The following is a 17,453-nucleotide window of genomic DNA, read 5'->3' on the forward strand; positions in this document are numbered from 1 at the left end:
GAGGTCTGTTGGGACCTTTAAGGAAGGGTTCATCGAGGTTTGTGGACAATAGAGTTGAATGCTGAATTGAAATCCAAAAAGAAAATTCTGACATGCGTCATTGTTTTCTCCGTGTGTCAGGGTCAGGTGCATGACAGATGATATGGCGTCTGTTGTAGAGCAGTTCAGTTGGTAAGCCTATTGCTGACAGGAGTGGAATGCCGTCAGACAGTAGTCATTTAGTTCTAAAGGTGCAGAGTTCTTTGGGACAGGTATGTTGGTGGCTGATTAAAGCACGTGGGGACAGTAGCCTGGATGAGTGCAGTGTTGAAGGTGTCCGTGATGACTTCAGTGAGTCTAATGGGGGTTGGTTCTTGCCACATCTGCTGCTGTTACAGACGGTGGTCGCTCATCTGGGAGGGGGCTAGTTTCCGTGGCTGGCATTGCGGTGCATGCCTCAAAGCATGAATACAAGTGTTTTAGAGCATTAGGGAGGGAGGTGTCACTGGTAAAGCCAACACTGTTTTTCCTTGGCTGTCAGTAATGCCTTGGTGTCCAGCCGCATATGCCAAGGATTATTATTGGACTAGTGTTCCTGAATTTTTTTGTGCATAGGTGGTCTTTCCCCTCTTGATGCCTTAGCTAAGGTTTCTGCTGGCTGCCCTGAGAGCTGTTCTGTCACCAGTGCCCCAGGCTGTTAGTAGGAAGTTCACCTCGGTGTTCAGACAGTGATTCTGGTTGGGCTGTGAGATCACCATTCTTGAGTCATCAACATTGTCTACACTATAACTGATGTAGCTGGTGATAGATGAGGTATATTCCTCGGGGTCTGTGTGTTCTCCATTTGTGGCAGCCTCATAGAGTCATACAGCACAGAACCAGGCCCTTTGGTCCATCTAGGCCATGCCAATGCTGAACTATTAATCTTCCTAGTCCCATCGACCAGCACCCGGACCATGCCCTCCTTAAATGAGAAAATTGGCCCAACACCCACCACTTGCACTGACAGTTCGATCCACACTCTCACCACCCTCGGAATGAAAAAGCTCCCCCTCATGCTCCCCTTAAAGATTTCACTTACCTCCCTTAACCCATGATCTCTAGTTCTCATCTCACCCAACCACAGTTGAAAAAGCCGGCATCTACCCTTTCTATACCCCACAGAATTTTGTGTACCTAAATCAAATCTCCTCTCAATCTTCTATGTTCTAGGGAATAAAGTTCTAACCTATTCAATCTTTCTCTATAACTTAGGTCCTCCAAAGGTTCAAAGGTTAATGTTATTGTCAAAGTATTGTGTGCAATATTACTCTAATATTTGTCTTCTCCAGATAGCCATTCCCTTGTAGAAAATAGCAGCAACAATAGCATCAAAACCCCAAATCCTCTCTCACACACAAAAAACTAACAGATTGCCTACACAGAAAAACACCAAGGACATTAGACCCTAAATCCCCAACTCCTCCCTCTCACAAAAAGTGAAATATCACCCACCTGCCAATCGGCTACAAGAAAGAAAACACCAAAAACTGAAGGAGACAAATATAAAGTACTGTCCAATAATCACATGAATCTCAGAGTATCGAAAACATCCTCCTGTCATCTTTCGAGGAGAGCGGCTGCACGAACTCAGTCCTTCCATAAAGAGTGACCACCATGGCGAGTTCGAATGGCGCTGACCTGGCTACTGACCGCTGTCGCCCCATGGTCTCCGATGAGAGTGACCGCTGACCTCTTCTGTATTCACCTTGATGCTTCAGTCTTTCTCAGCACTTGGAAATGGAGTCATTCATGACCCTATGTCCCGTCTCTGGTCTTTTACACAATGCAGCTCGTGTTCTTAGTCCTTTTTGGGACCCGTCTCTGGTCTTCTCCATGAGGCAGTTCGTGTTTTCGGTCATCTCCGGACACAGCAGAGCTCAAGATCGTTCGATCAGGTTTTGAACTGAACATCACAGGCTCCAACAGTTTCCATAACACAATTGAGACAAAAAGAAGAAGCAGAAGATGTGGAAAAAATGAAATAATTGAAGAGGTTGGCTATCCGGAAGATGTTGCCTGAGGAATCATTGTTTGCTGACATCAACTTGACCCATCCCAGCTGGTAAATTTTCTTTATATCCTTACATGCTTATAAATTTTCTCTGCAGTCTTTCAGTCTTATTTAATCTTATTCAATCCACTTTCCTGTAGGTTGGTAGCTAAAACTGAACATGATACTACAAATTACGCCTCACCAAAGTCTTAGATGATTTAAACATAACATCCCAACTTCTCTACTTAATTTTTGAAGGCCAATGTACCAAAAGCTTTACGACCTTAATTATTTGTGAGACCACTTTCAAGGAATTTTGGATCTGTATTCCCAGATCCCTCTGTCATATCACACTCCTCAGTTCCCTGCTGCTCACAGTGTAAGACCTATCCTGGTTGGTCCTCTCGAAGTGCAACACCCCACACTTATCTGCATTAAATTCCATCTGCCATTGTTCAGCCCATTTCACTGGCTGGTCCAGATCCCGCTGCAAGCTTTGATATTCTTCCTCGCTGTCCACTACACCCTCAGTCTTGGTGTCATTTGCAAATTTGCTGATGCAGTTCACCGCGTTATCATCCAGGTCATTGACATAGATCCCCAGCACTGATCCCTGCAGCACACGACTAGTCACGGGCCTCCAGTCAGAGTGACAACCATCTACAACCACTCTCTGGCTTCTCCCACAAAGCCAATATCTAACTTCCTAAATCTTGAATGCTGAGTGACTGTATCTTCTTGACCAACCTCCCATATGGGACCTTGTCAAAGGCCTTGCTAAAGTCCATGTAAACAACTTCCTCTGTCTTGGCTTCGACTTTCCTGGTAACTTCCTTAAAAAACTCTATGAGATTGGTTACACGTGACTCACCACACACAAAGCCATGTTGAAAATTCCTAATCAGTCTCTGTCTATCCAAACACTTATATATCTGGTCCCTTAGAATACCTTTCAATAACTTTCCCTCCTCTGATGTCAGGCTCACCAGCCTATAATTTCCTGGCTCATCTTAGAGCTTTTCTTAAACAACGGAAAACCATGAGCTATCCTCCAATCCTCTGGCACGACACCCATAGCTAAGAATGCTTTAAGTATCTCTGCCAGGGCCCTTGTAATTTCTGCACTAGACTCCGAGGGAATGCATTGTCAGGCCCTGGGGATTTATCCTAATTTGCCTCAAGACATCAAACACCTTCTCCTCTATGATCTGCATAGGGTGCATGATCTCACTGCTGCATTGCCTCACAACAATAGACCCTGTGTCCATCTCCTGAGTAAATACAGATGCAAAGAATCCATTTCAGATCTCCCCCATCTCCTTCGGCTCCATGCATAGATTACCATTCTGATCTTCCGGAGGATCAATTTTGTCTCTTGCTATCATTTTGCTCTTAATAAATCTGTAGAAGCCTTTAGGATTTTCCTTCACCTTGTCTGTGAGAGCAACCTCATGACTTCTTTTAGCTCTCCTGATATTTCTCTTAAGTGTTGTCTTGTATCTCTTATAGTCCTCCTTCTCATACTCCTCTTATAACATTTCTTATACATAAGACCAAAGCGCTGATTGTGGACTTCAAGAAGGGTGAGACGACAGAACATGAACCAACCCTCATAGAGTGATCAGAAGCAGAGAGAGTGAACAATTTCAAGTTCCTGTGTGTCGAGATCTCTGAGACTCTAACCTGGTCCCAACATACCAATGCAGCGATAAAGAAGGTAAGACAGCGGCTAAATGTCATTAGGAGTTTGTCACCTAAAACACTCCAAAACTTCTACAGGTGTACCATGGAGAGCATTCTGACAGGCCGCATCACTATCAGGTATGGGGGAGGGGGTGCACTACTGCACAGGACCGAAAGAACCTACTGGAAGTTGTAAAATTAGTCATCTCCATCTTGGGTACTAGCCTCCATAGTATCCAAGACATCTCCAAGGACCAGTGGGTCAGAAAGGCAGCATCCATCATTAAGGACTCCCATCACTCAGGATATGCCCTCTTCTCATTGTTACCATCAGGAAGGAGGTACAGAAGCCTGAAAACACACACTCAGAGATTCAGGAACAGTTTCTTCACCTCTGCCATCTGATTCCTAAATGGACATTAAACTCATAAACATTACCTCACTTCTATTATTTCTGTTTTTGCACTATTTTTAATTTAACTATTCAATATACTTACATATACTTACTGTAATTGTTTTATTTATTTTTTATTTTTTCTTACGTATTGCATTGTACTGCTGCTGCTAAGTTACCAAATTTCACAACTTATGCTGATGATATTAAACCTGATACTGATTTCTCAGGTACCTCATTTGCTCCTGCCTGCATATACCCACATTTTCTTAACCAGGGCCTCAATATCTCTTGAAAACCAAGGTACCCTAAACCAGTTATCTTTCCCTTTTATTCTGACAGGAACATATAAACTCTGTTCTCTCAAAACTTCACTTTTGAAGCCCTTTCATTTATCAAGTACACCCTTGCCAAAAAAACAATCTGTCCTAATCCACACTTGACAGATTCTTTTTTGATACGATGAAAATTGGCCTTTCTCCAATTTAGAATCTCAACCTGAGGACCAGAGCTGTTCTTTTCCATATTTACCTTGAAGAGAATAGCTTTATGATCACTGATAACCTCCTTGAATTTCTGCCAATAAATCTGTTCAAAGTAGTCCTAAAGCATAAAGTGATGGTCCCCACGGCAGTCTTCTCCATTTTCAGCAGCGGCTGGTATGCTGGGATTAACATTATGGAGATGTGGTCAGAGAGGCTAAGAGAGCACCATGAGAGCATATCGGTTAGCGTAATGTTATTGCAGCTAGTGGTGTTCCAGAGTTCAGAGTTTAATTCCGGTGCTGTTCTGTAAGGGGTCTCTGTACATCCTCCCCATGAAATGCTTCCGTTTTCCCCGGGACTGAGAAGGGTCTCATTCCGAAACATTGACTGTTAATTCCTCCCCTAGATAGGTGTACAATGTCCCCTGTGTGGTTTCCCCTGAGTTTTAATACAGTTGGAAAAAGTTAGCTTCACTCTTGAACATAAATCATCTTGCAATGTAGTCTAAAATACAATATCATACCTATTTTAATGTTTTGACTGCACAATTCAACAGTCTATTGATTTGATAGATTGCTTTTTCACATCGGTAGGATCTTTTGAGTACCTAGTCTCCTGAGACTGCTAGATTTTATTCAGATTATACTAATCTTGCTGATCTTTGGATGCAGGGTTGTCTGCAAAACTTATACTTTTTTGCCATTTTTTGTGCTATTATTTCAATTTGAAGCAAGCACTTGAGGATATAAATTAGTTTTGTCATTTTCTCAAAGGCAGTTTGTTGGGATCAGGAAGAAATTTCTTACACTCCAGTTCTCTGGTTTATGAGATGGCTGATGAGGATGCTGTAAGATCCGCAGAATCTGCCATGGGTGGGGCAGGAGTTTCCTGACATGGTAAATGGGTGGGTAGTTTAGGAAGTGATTCACTGCTTCCTGGACATGGGACTTTCTTTGTACGCCTGACATATGGACACAAGATACTGAATACCATTAAGAATGCTCCTCTCCAACTTTGTTTCACTGTAACAACACGGTGGAAAATAATAAATAAATGTTTATGTTAATTAACTCTGATTAAAATTGATCATTTCTGACTGACAGAAAATTTGATTTATGGACAGTTCTCATAAATGCAATCTTTAAGTAACCTGCAGACTAAAAGTAGAGGAGATTGATTTCCTGCAGATTGGCATTTGCAAACTTTTCTGTGTGGTATGAAGCACAGCTACGTTTTAGACTGACAACGTCTTATTGCTACATTTCTCTTGGTCCAAAACTTAAATGAATGGGAGGCTTTCTTTTTATCTCAAGAAGATTCTTCATTCATATAACTTGAAATGCAACTTAAATTCATCTATGCATTAAAGTTCACAGCACACCAGGTTGTGTTTACTGTACAGAAAAGATTCATTTACTATCAACATTATAGAAACATAGAAACATAGAAAATAGGTGCAGGAGTAGGCTATTCGGCCCTTCGAGACTGCACCGCCATTTATTATGATCATGGCTGATCATCCAACTCAGAACCCCGCCCCAGCCTTCCCTCCATACCCCCTAACCCCCATAGCCACAAGGGCCATATCTAACTCCCTCTTAAATGTAGCCAATGAACTGGCCTCAACTGTTTCCTGTGGCAGAGAATTCCACAGATTCACCACTCTCTGTATGAAGAAGTTTTTCCTAATCTCGGTCCTAAAAGGCTTCCCCTCTATCCTCAGACTGTGGCCCCTCGTTCTGAACTTCCCCAACATCGGGAACAATCTTCCTGCATCTAGCCTGTCCAGTCCCTTTAGGATCTTATACGTTTCAATCAGATCCCCCCTTAAATCTTCTAAATTCCAACGAGTACAAGCCCAGTTCATCCAGTCTTTCTTCATATGAAAGTCCTGCCATCCCAGGAATCAATCTGGTGAACCTTCTTTGTACTCCCTCTATGGCAAAGATGTCTTTCCTCAGATTAGGGGACCAAAACTGCACACAATACTCCAGGTGTGGTCTCACCAAGGCCTTGTACAACTGCAGTAGTACCTCCCTGCTCCTGTACTCGAATCCTCTCGCTATGAATGCCAGCATACCATTCGCCTTTTTCACCGCCTGCTGTACCTGCATGCCCACTTTCAATGACTGGTGTATAACGACACCCAGGTCTCGTTGCACCTCCCCTTTTCCTAATCGGCCACCATTCAGATAATAATCTGTTTTCCTATTTTTGCCACCAAAGTGGATAACTTCACATTTATCCACATTAAATTGCATCTGCCATGAATTTGCCCACTCACCCAACCTATCCAAGGTACCCTGCATCCTCTTAGCATCCTCCTCACTGCTAACACTGCCACCCAGCTTCGTGTCATCCGCACACTTGGAGATGCTGCATTTAATTCCCTCATCCAAGTCATTAATATATATTGTAAACAACTGGGGTCCCAGCACTGAGCCTTGCGGTACCCCATTAGTCACCGCCTGCCATTCTGAAAAGGTCCCGTTTATTCCCATTCTTTGCTTCCTGTCTGCTAACCAATTCTCCACCCACACCAATACCTTACCCCTAATACTGTGTGCTTTAAGTTTGCACACTAATCTCCTGTGTGGGACCTTGTCAAAAGCCTTTTGAAAATCCAAATATACCACATTCACTGGTTCTCCCCTATCCACTCTACTAGTTACATCCTCAAAAAATTCTATGAGATTCGTCAGACATGATTTTCCTTTCACAAATCCATGCTGACTTTGTCCGATCATTTCACCGCTTTCCAAATGTGCTGTTATCACATCCTTGATAACTGACTCCAGCAGTTTCCCCACCACCGACGTTAGGCTAACCGGTCTATAATTCCCCAGTTTCTCTCTCCCTCCTTTTTTTAAAAAGTGGAGTTACATTAGCCACCCTCCAATCCTCAGGAACTAGTCCAGAATCTAACGAGTTTTGAAAAATTATCACTAATGCATCCACTATTTCTTGGGCTACTTCCTTAAGCACTCTAGGATGCAGACCATCTGGCCCTGGGGATTTATCTGCCTTCAATCCCTTCAATTTACCTAACACCACTTCCCTACTAACATGTATTTCGCTCAGTTCCTCCATCTCACTGGACCCTCTGTCCCCTACTTTTTCTGGAAGATTATTTATGTCCTCCTTAGTGAAGACAGAACCAAAGTAATTATTCAATTGGTCTGCCATGTCCTTGCTCCCCATAATCAATTCACCTGTTTCTGTCTGCAAGGGACCTACATTTGTCTTTACCAGTCTTTTCCTTTTTACATATCTATAAGAGCTTTTACAGTCCGTTTTTATGTTCCCTGCCAGTTTTCTCTCATAATCTTTTTTCCCCTTCCTAATTAAGCCCTTTGTCCTCCTCTGCTGAACTCCGAATTTCTCCCAGTCCTCAGGTGAGCCTCTTTCTCTGGCTAATTTGTATGCTACTTCTTTGGAATTGATACTATCCCTAATTTCTCTTGTCAGCCACGGGTGCACTACCTTCCTTGATTTATTCTTTTGCCAAACTGGGATGAACGATTGTTGTAGTTCATCCATGCAACCTTTAAATGCTTGCCATTGCATATCCACCGTCAATCCTTTGAGTGTCATTTGCCAGTCTATCTTAGCTAATTCACGTCTCATACCTTCAAAGTTACCCCTCTTTAAGTTCAGAATATTGATTTTACTTTAATATGTTTTCCATGACTAAGCAAGTTGAGGCACTTTAATGGATTCCAGAACCTCAGTGTGCAATGGTAACAGGTCCTTAATTGTGGCTTCTCCCCATTAAGCCTTTGTAATGGTAGAACTGATGTTACTATATGTGTATTCCTCATCATGTAGTCCTGCATCTGGAAATGTGCCCATCCGCAGCAGTCCATCATGGAGGGTACCTTCCTGCACCCAGTGAAGCCTGGGAATGTGTGCTAACTCATGTTGAAAGACCACTGAAGTTCTTTTAAAAATACCTTTAAAAATCCTAAATTCCATTTGAAGATGGCTGATAGTCTTACCCACTCAAGGCAAGGTCTGTTCTTGTAAGAACTGGAGAGGCCACTCTAGATGAGCTCATCTGAAAAGACATTCATAAAATGAAGATGGCAGAAAGATGCTGAAGAATTTCTCTTCAGCTAGTGGCAAGTACATTCATTGATCATTTTATTAGGTATCTCCTATACCTAATAAATTGACCACTGAATGCATGTTCGTAGTCTTCTGCACTGTAGTCCATCTACTTCAAAGTATGATGTGCTGGGCATTCAGAGATGTTCATTTCCACACCACTGTTGTAACATGTGTTTTTTGTACCATTCTCTGAAAACTCAAGAGACTGCTGTGCGTGAAAATCCCAGGTGATCAGCAGTTTCTGAGATAGCTCAACCACCCCACTTAGCACCAACAATCATTCCACAGTTAAAGTCACTTGGATCATATTTCTTCCCCCATTCTGATGTTTGGTCTGAACAACAACTGAACCTCTTGCCCATGTCTGTATGCTTTTAAACCTTGAAATGCTGCCACATGATTGGCTGATTAGATATTTGCAGTAACGAGCAAGAGTACAGGTGTACCTAATAACGTACTCACTGAGTGGACAAAGTTCCCTTTTTGGCCCAGATTTTGCGATTGTAAAAGCAGTAAGGTCATCACTGATTACTGTCATCACTTGATAAAACTGACAGCAGCTTCTGATAGTTGCACACATGCAGTCAAATGAGGAAATCCGAAATGATGCTGACAGTACATTTCTGTCCACCACAGGGTGCCCTACTTTGCATTCTTAACCACTTTAATTATTTTTAATTCACAATCTGAGGAAAACCTCAGCTACCTATAAATTGTTCAAACTATAGAACAACAGGGAATATTGTGACCCACTGAATGAGGTAAAAGTGATGTTTTAATGGTGTACCAAGTCTGATGACTAATTGTTGTAACCGGCAGTAAAACAAACCCATTATCTGTAGTTTCTAGATATTTATCCTCAGGATTTACCACCACCATCACCACCCCCATCTCCATGTGTGTAGGTGAGTAGTAGAATCTGGGAGAAGTTAATGGGAACAGGTGGAGAATAAAAAAAAGAATTAGTGTTAATGGATGATTGATGCCAGGCACAGTCTTGATGGGCCAAAGGCCCGGGCTCCATGCTATGTCCATAAAATGTGGACAAACCTGCTGAACATTTCCATCAGGTTTTTAAGTCCTTTTAAAATGCCATATTTACCAGGATGCTACCGGCCTATTGCTTGTGTTGTTGTACTCGATGACTTTGTTTGATGTTACCTCAAATCAAATCAAGTTAATTTATGTCATTCAAACCATACATGGATACAGCTGAATGAAACAGTGCTCTGGAGCCAATGTGCCAAAGCATACCTGCACATTCAGAATAATGATAAAGGAAATAAAAAGAACATAGCCACGTAGAAAACACATTTTTAGTCCAACCCCCAAGTGACAAGTCCTGCAAATTGATGGTTCCCAGCAGACCAGCCTTTAATTCCACTGATCCAACACTAGATGGGAGAGGCCATCCCCAACCGAGCCCAGACACCATGCTACAATGCAAGCCCGAGGACTGAGCCCTAGTTCTCGCCACAACCGAGGAGACACTGCTGCCTTGCCGCTTATCCACCACTCAAAGGAAGTAGGCCTGCGGCAATCAATGTCTAACAGGGTCTTGCAATCACAAAAGAAATGATCCTGAGGTGGAAAGCTTCAGTTATGAGGAGAGAATGGATAGCCTGAGCTTTTTCTCCTTGGCATCAAGGAGGCTGAGGGACGACCTGATAAAGACAGACAAAATTATGAGAGTCAGAGGTAGAATGGGTGGTGAGAACATTGCAGAGTAGAGCATAGTACAGGCCCTTTAGTCCACAATGTTGTACCAATGTGTGGACACGTGGCCAAGTGGTTAAGGCATTCGACTAGCTACCTGAACGTCGTGAGTTCGAGCCCCAGCCGAGTCAGCATGTTGTGTCCTTGAGCAAGGCACTTAATCACACAGTACTCTGCGACGACACTGGTGCCAAGCTGTATGGGTCCTAATGCCCTTCCCTTGGATAACATCGGTGTCATGGAGAGGGGAGACTTGCAGCATAGGCAACTGCTGGTCTTCCATACAACCTTGCCCAGGCCTGCGCCCTGGAGCGTGAAGACTTTCCAGGCGCAGATCCATGGTCTCGCAAGACTCCAAAATCAATCTAAAACTTCTCTCTCACATTGCCCTCAATTTTTTATTTCATCCATCTGCTTATCTAAGAGTCTCTTAAATGTCCCTAATGCTTCTGCCTCTACCACCATCTCTGACAATTCAGTTCATGCACCCACCAGCATATCAGCTTTCTTTATGTTGTCCTCACATTCATTATGTCCCTCTCACTAGCGAATACAAAAGCAAAGTATTCTTTAAGGACCTTCCCTATCTTGTCTAATTCCAGGCATATGTTTCTTCTTTTATTCCTGATTAGTATTACCCTCACTCTAATTATCCTCTTGTTCCTCATGTACATGTACAATGCCTTGGGGTTTTCTTAATCCTACTCATTAAGGCCTTCTTATGTCCCCTCCTGGCTCTCGGAAATCCCTTCTTAAGCTCCTTCCTAGCTACCTTATAACTCTCTGGAGCCCTGTCTGATCCTTGCTTTTTAACCTTAAATAAGCTTCTTTCTTCCTCTTTACTAGATGTTCCATATCTCCTGTCAACCATGGTTCCTTCACTCTACCACCTTTTTGCTGTCTCAATGGAACATATCTACCAGAACCCCAGGCAAGTGCTCCCTAAACAATGTCCACATTTCCATTATGCATTTCCATGAGAACATCTGTCCCAATTTATGTGCCCAAGTTCTTGCCTAATAGCATCAGAATTCACCCTTCCCCTAATTAAATACTCTTCCATACCATCTGCTCCTATCCCTGTACAATGTTTGTTAAAGTCGTGGAGTTACAGCAGGGGTCCCCAACCTTTTTTGCACTGCGGACCGGTTTAATATTGACAATATTCTTGCGGACCGGCTGACGGGGGGTGGAGGGGGGTGGAAGGATTGCCAACGGACCAGAGTACCAGTCAAATACGTTGTAGTTACCCCAAGAAAGACTACAATGACCATGAAGCCTTGCGCGGGCACCAGTGTGCATGCGTGCGCCTGCCGATTCTTTTCCCCTGCAAATCGATTTTGGCGATTCTATTCACCGGCGGACGGGGGGGGGGGTGTTAATCACCACCAGAATATTGGTGATAAGTGGTTAATACACTCAATTTCGTTTCTAAATGGGTTATCTAACGAATTTAATATAAAACACACAGCACATATTTTCCTCGCATGAATATAGTGATAAGTCAATTATCAGGGGAGGACGGGGAACTTGAAGTAAGTGTTGAATGAACTTCCAGTAGAAGTGGCAGAAACGGGTTCAATATTATCATTTAAAGAAAAATTGGATAGCTATATGGACAGGAAAGGAATGGAGGGTTGTGGGCTGAGTGCAGGTCGGTGGGATTAGGTGAGAGTAGCGTTCGGCATGGACTAGAAGGGCCGAGATAGCCTGTTTCCGTGCTGTAATTGTTATATGGTTATATGTCAATAGCATCATAACATTCTAAGTAACGTTTGGATATTAAACACACAGCACATATTTTCCCCATATGAACATATAAAATCATTGCAACACACCAATATCGCTGAATCAGTGGGAGCCCTGGGCTTGTTTCCCTGCAACAAGACGGTCCTATCGAGGGGTGATGGGAGACAGCGATACTCGAAGGGGGTTCCTTACGTCCAGTCTATTCCGCAATTTAGTTTTCGTTGCATTCATTGCAGAAAACGCTGCTTCGCAGAAATATGTTGTAAGCAACGTTTTCTGTGGTTTCGTGGCTGTCTCAGGATATTCAGCCTTGACTTTGATCCAGAATGCCGGCAGAGATGTTATGTCAAACATACTTTTCAGCCCGTCGTCATTTGCAAGCCCGAGGAGTTGATCTTCTTCCCGCGCTGAAATGGATGACGCGTGCGTAATGACTTTGCGTGCGTTCAAGCTCAACAGTGCGTGACAGGGAATGAGGAAAGGTGCAGCCGACTCATATTGCCAAATCATATCATTTCCTCACGGCCCGGTAGCGCATGCTTTGCGGCCCGGTGGTTGGGGACTGCTGAGTTACAGTCACTATCTCTGAAACACTCAACCAATGAGAGATCGGTCATCTAGTCAGATTTATGGTCTGGTACTTGATCCAGCATTGCCTCTCCTCTAGATGACCTGTCCACATATTGTGTCAGGAATCCATCCTAGACACATCTGACAAATTTCATCCCATCCAATCTTTTGTACTAAGGAGGCGCCAATCAATACTAGGGAATTTGAAATCGCCTAGGACAACAATCCTGTTATTTTAGCATCTTTCCAAAATCAGCCTTCTGATATGTTCCTCGGTGTCTCTATTGCCAATGGGGGGTGTGGGGTTTAAACAATACTCTACTCTCAATAGAATGATTGCACTTTTCCTGTTTTTGGCTTCCATGTACACCAACTCAGTAGAGAACGCCTCCTCCACATCCTCCCTTTCTGCAGCTATGATAGTGTCCCTAGTAATAGTAATGCCATACCCATCCCTCTCTTTTACCTCTTTTCCTTTTCCTTTTGAAGCATCCAAACCCTAGAACCTCCAGCAGCCTTAAGAAGATTGTTGTCATAATGGAGGTGCCTGAATCCGGAGAGCGTAGTTTTAAGGTGAGGAGAAGGGTCAGAGGATATCTGAGAAAAAAAATCTGGAAATCACTGGGTGAGAAGATTGTGGAGATCATTACTCTCACAGCAATTAAGAAGTATCTCAATGAACACTCAAGTCCGAGATGCAGAAAGCTACATGCACCAAGTATTGGTGCCTGGGGTGAGTACAAATGGTACTTGATCTGCCTAGACGTGATAGCACAATGGACTTGTTTCTGGCTGTTTGACTCTTTGACTCCATAACTGATCAATTGTAGCATAATATTAAGCAATTAGCAAATTATTACTCTCAACCAAACAGTGATGAGACAGCCTACGGAGAGGAGGTGGAAGAGCTTGAGGCCTGGTGCCTGGTAAATAAACTCTTTCTTAGCAACACACACAAAATGCTGGAGGAACTCAGCAAGGCAGGCATCATTTATGGAACAGAATAAACAGTTGACATTTCAGGCCAAGACCCTTCTTCAGGACCTCCTTATTATGTCAACAAGACAAAGGAGATGGTTATTGACTTCAGGAAAACCATTCACACCTCTCTTCACATCAATGGCACAGCAGTGGAGACTGTGAGCAGTTTCAAACTCCTGGCATTGCACATCTTGCACAACTTCTCTTCGTCCCAGAACACATCGTCCACAGTTCAGAAAGTACATCAAAGCCTGCATAAGGACTGTCCATCCCAATCACATCAGTGAAGTGGCAACGCAGCATCCACACCAGGAACACTAGATTCAAAAACAGTTGCTGTCCCCTAGGTATCAGGCTGATCAACACGAACCCACACTGCTACTACAGACACCTTATCCGATGACAACCCTCCACCACTACATATTTAAGGCAGAGGTTGATAGATTCTTGATTGATCAGGGCATGAAGGGATATGGGGAGAAAGCAGGAGATTGAGGCTGAGAGGAAAATTGGATCAGCCATGATGAAATGGCGGAGCAGACGCGATGGGTCAAATGGCCCAATTTTGCTTCTATACCTTATGGTCTTATTACTCAGTGTCACTTTATGTACATACAGTCTGTCTATTACAGTTTTTTGTGCATTGTGTTTTGTAAGATTTCTTTTATATTTAGTCCTGACGAAGGGTCTCGGCCTGAAACGTCGACTGTACCTCTTCCTAGAGATGCTGCCTGGCCTGCTGCGTTCACCAGCAACTTTGATGTGTGTTGCTTGAATTTCCAGCATCTGCAGAATTCCTGTTGTTTGCGTTTTATATTTATATTTATTGTGCTTATTTCTTTTTTATTGTGTTCTATATGCTTATTTTTTATGCTGCGTCAGATCCTTTTGTTCCCCTTTACACTCATGTACTGAAGAATAACAATCAACAATCTTGAATCTTGAATTGGACACAGCCAATTCAAGGGGAAGCAATCTATTTAACTCTCCAACTAAAGGTGAGATGAATGAATATGTAAGCTATGACTGACATGAAGGATAAAATAAATAATGCTTGCAATAATGATAATTACTTGATTTGGAAATCTTTATATTAATCACACCGCTTACTATATGATTAAAATAAATATTTTGAAACAAGATATCAACAAACATAGTTGTATGAATTTATATCAAAATATGCACTGAATTCATGTGACAAATCAGATTCAGATTTATTATCACAGACATATACTGTGAAATTTGTTGTTTTGCTGCAGCAGTACAATGTAACACAAAATCTATGAACTATGTAAATAAATAAGCAGTACAAATAAAAGAAGCTAGTATTTATGTCTTCATGGACTGTTCAGAAATCTGATGGCGGAGGGAAGAAACTGTTCCTAAATCACTGAGTGTGAGACTGCAGGATCCTGTATCTCCACCCTGATGTAGTAATGAGAAGGGGGTACGACCCGAATGGACTGCAAACAAAAATTCCACAGATTAATGTCTTTAAGCGCTCTTCCACAAAGTGAAAAAAGACCATAGAAAAGTAGCATCACCCAAACCAGCATACCCAAAAGTCTTTGTGTCTGTTCTGAAATAATTTATTTTTAAGGTGTTCAGAATGAAACCCATGCTGTTTGTATTCATGGTGTTTTATCATCAAGCAAGTGAGAATAGGAATACTTATTGTACAAAATAAGATATTGGCGTATGAACAGCTGAACAGGGCCCAGATTGCTTAGGACTTTTTTCCATATCAGAATCTTGCAGGGCAATAATTATCACAGAGCTGTCCAGAAAACAAACTGGGTAATATTCTTGCTGCCACCTGAATCTATGAAGTTAACTTATAAAAAGCGAACAACAAATATTTCCTTTCATTTTGAAACTAATATAACCATAATGAGTTGCTGAATGTGGTCTACTTCACTGAAGAAAAAGTACTGTTCTCTTTGTGTGGGTTTTAACGAAGAAATCAATTGAATTACAGATTGGGATTATATTCTTTTCCCACAGGAGCATTTAGTCTTTAAACTCTCTGGAATTAAGAAGGCTAGAAGTGGGTGGTAGTTCTACTTAATGCAGAGCAGAACTGAATGGAGTTCACAAAAGGAGTTGAGTGACTGAAATCTGTAAAAAGTTACACCAGCTCCTGCTGTGTTGCCTACAAGATACCTAGATCAGTGGATTTCAGGCCTCAGGCACATCAGCTCTGTACATCATCAGTGTAAAGATGTGGTTTATGTTTGGTGTCCCTGATGGGAGACAAGGTTTTAATTCTACTTTTATAAACCATATTTTGCAACCCAGATTTAAAATACTTGATATAAAAATAATTTTCAGAGTTTTGAACAAAAAGCATTTCAAAAGGATACAATTATGATATGGGTGGCGCCAATAATTCCCAACCACTGAGGTCAGACTATCTGGCTTATAGTTTCCTTTATCCTTCCTCTCACCCTTCTTGAAGAGTGGAGTGACATTTGCAATTTTCTAGTCTTCCAGAACCACTTCAGAATCTAGTGATTCTTGAAAGGTCATTACTAATGCCTCCACGATCTCCTCAGTCATCCCTTTCATAACTCTGGGGTGTACGCCATCTGGTCCAGGTGATTTATCTACCTTCAGACATTTAAGTTTCAAAAGAGCCTCCTCTCTAGTTATGGTAACTTCACTCAATGCACGACCCCGACTCCTGAAACATCCACCATACTGCTGATATGTTCCACAGTGAAGACTGATGTAAACTATTCAATTGGTCTGCCAAATCCTTATCCCCCATCACTACCTGTCCAGCATTGTTTTCCAGCTGTCCAATATACACACTTACTTTTCTTTTACAGTTTATGCATCTGAAGAAACTTCTGGTATCCTCATTAACTTTATTTTCTTATTCCATTTTACCTTCTTAATGATGTTTTTAGTTGCCTTCTGATGGTTTTTAAAAGCTTCCCAATCCTCTAATTTACGACTAATTTTTGCTGTATTATATGCTCTGTCTTTGGCTTTTATGTTGGTTTTGATTTCTCTTGTTAGCCACAATTCTATCGTCTTGCCTTTAGAATACTTCTTCCTCTTTGGGATGTATACATCCTGCGTTTTCCAAGTTGCTTCGAGAAATTCCAGCCACTGCTGCTCTGCCATCATCACTGCTAGTGTTCTTTCCCACTCAATTCTACCAGTTCCTCTCTCATACCTCTGTATTCCCTTTACGTCACTCTAATACTGATACATCTGACTTTAGCTTCTCCTTCTCAAACTTCAGGGTGAATTTGATAATATTGTGATCATGCCCCTTAGGATTCTTTTACCTTCAGTTCTCTAATCAATTCTGGTACATTGCACAAACCCAATCCAGAATAGCTGATCCCCTTGTGGGATCACCCTTAAGCTGCTCTAAAAAGCCATCTCATAGGCATTCTAGAAATTCCCCCTCTTGGACCCCAGCACTAACCTGATATCCCCTATCAACTTGCATATTGAAATCCACGTGACTATTGTAACATTTCCCCTTTTGGCATGCATTTTCTATCTTCCACTGTAATTTGTAGGTCATATCCTTACTACTATTTGGACATCTGTATATAACTCTCAGCAGGGTCTTTTTACCCTGACAGAACCATTCCTTAGTTCTATCCATAATGATTCAACACCTCCCACCCTATATCAGCTCTTTCTAATGATTTGATTTAATTTTTTATCCAACAGAGAAGCACTGCCCCCTCTGCCTTCCTGCCTGCCCTATTGATACAGTGTGTAGCCT

Source organism: Mobula hypostoma, chromosome 6 (assembly GCF_963921235.1).
Source record: "Mobula hypostoma chromosome 6, sMobHyp1.1, whole genome shotgun sequence".
Lineage (NCBI taxonomy): Eukaryota > Metazoa > Chordata > Chondrichthyes > Myliobatiformes > Myliobatidae > Mobula > Mobula hypostoma.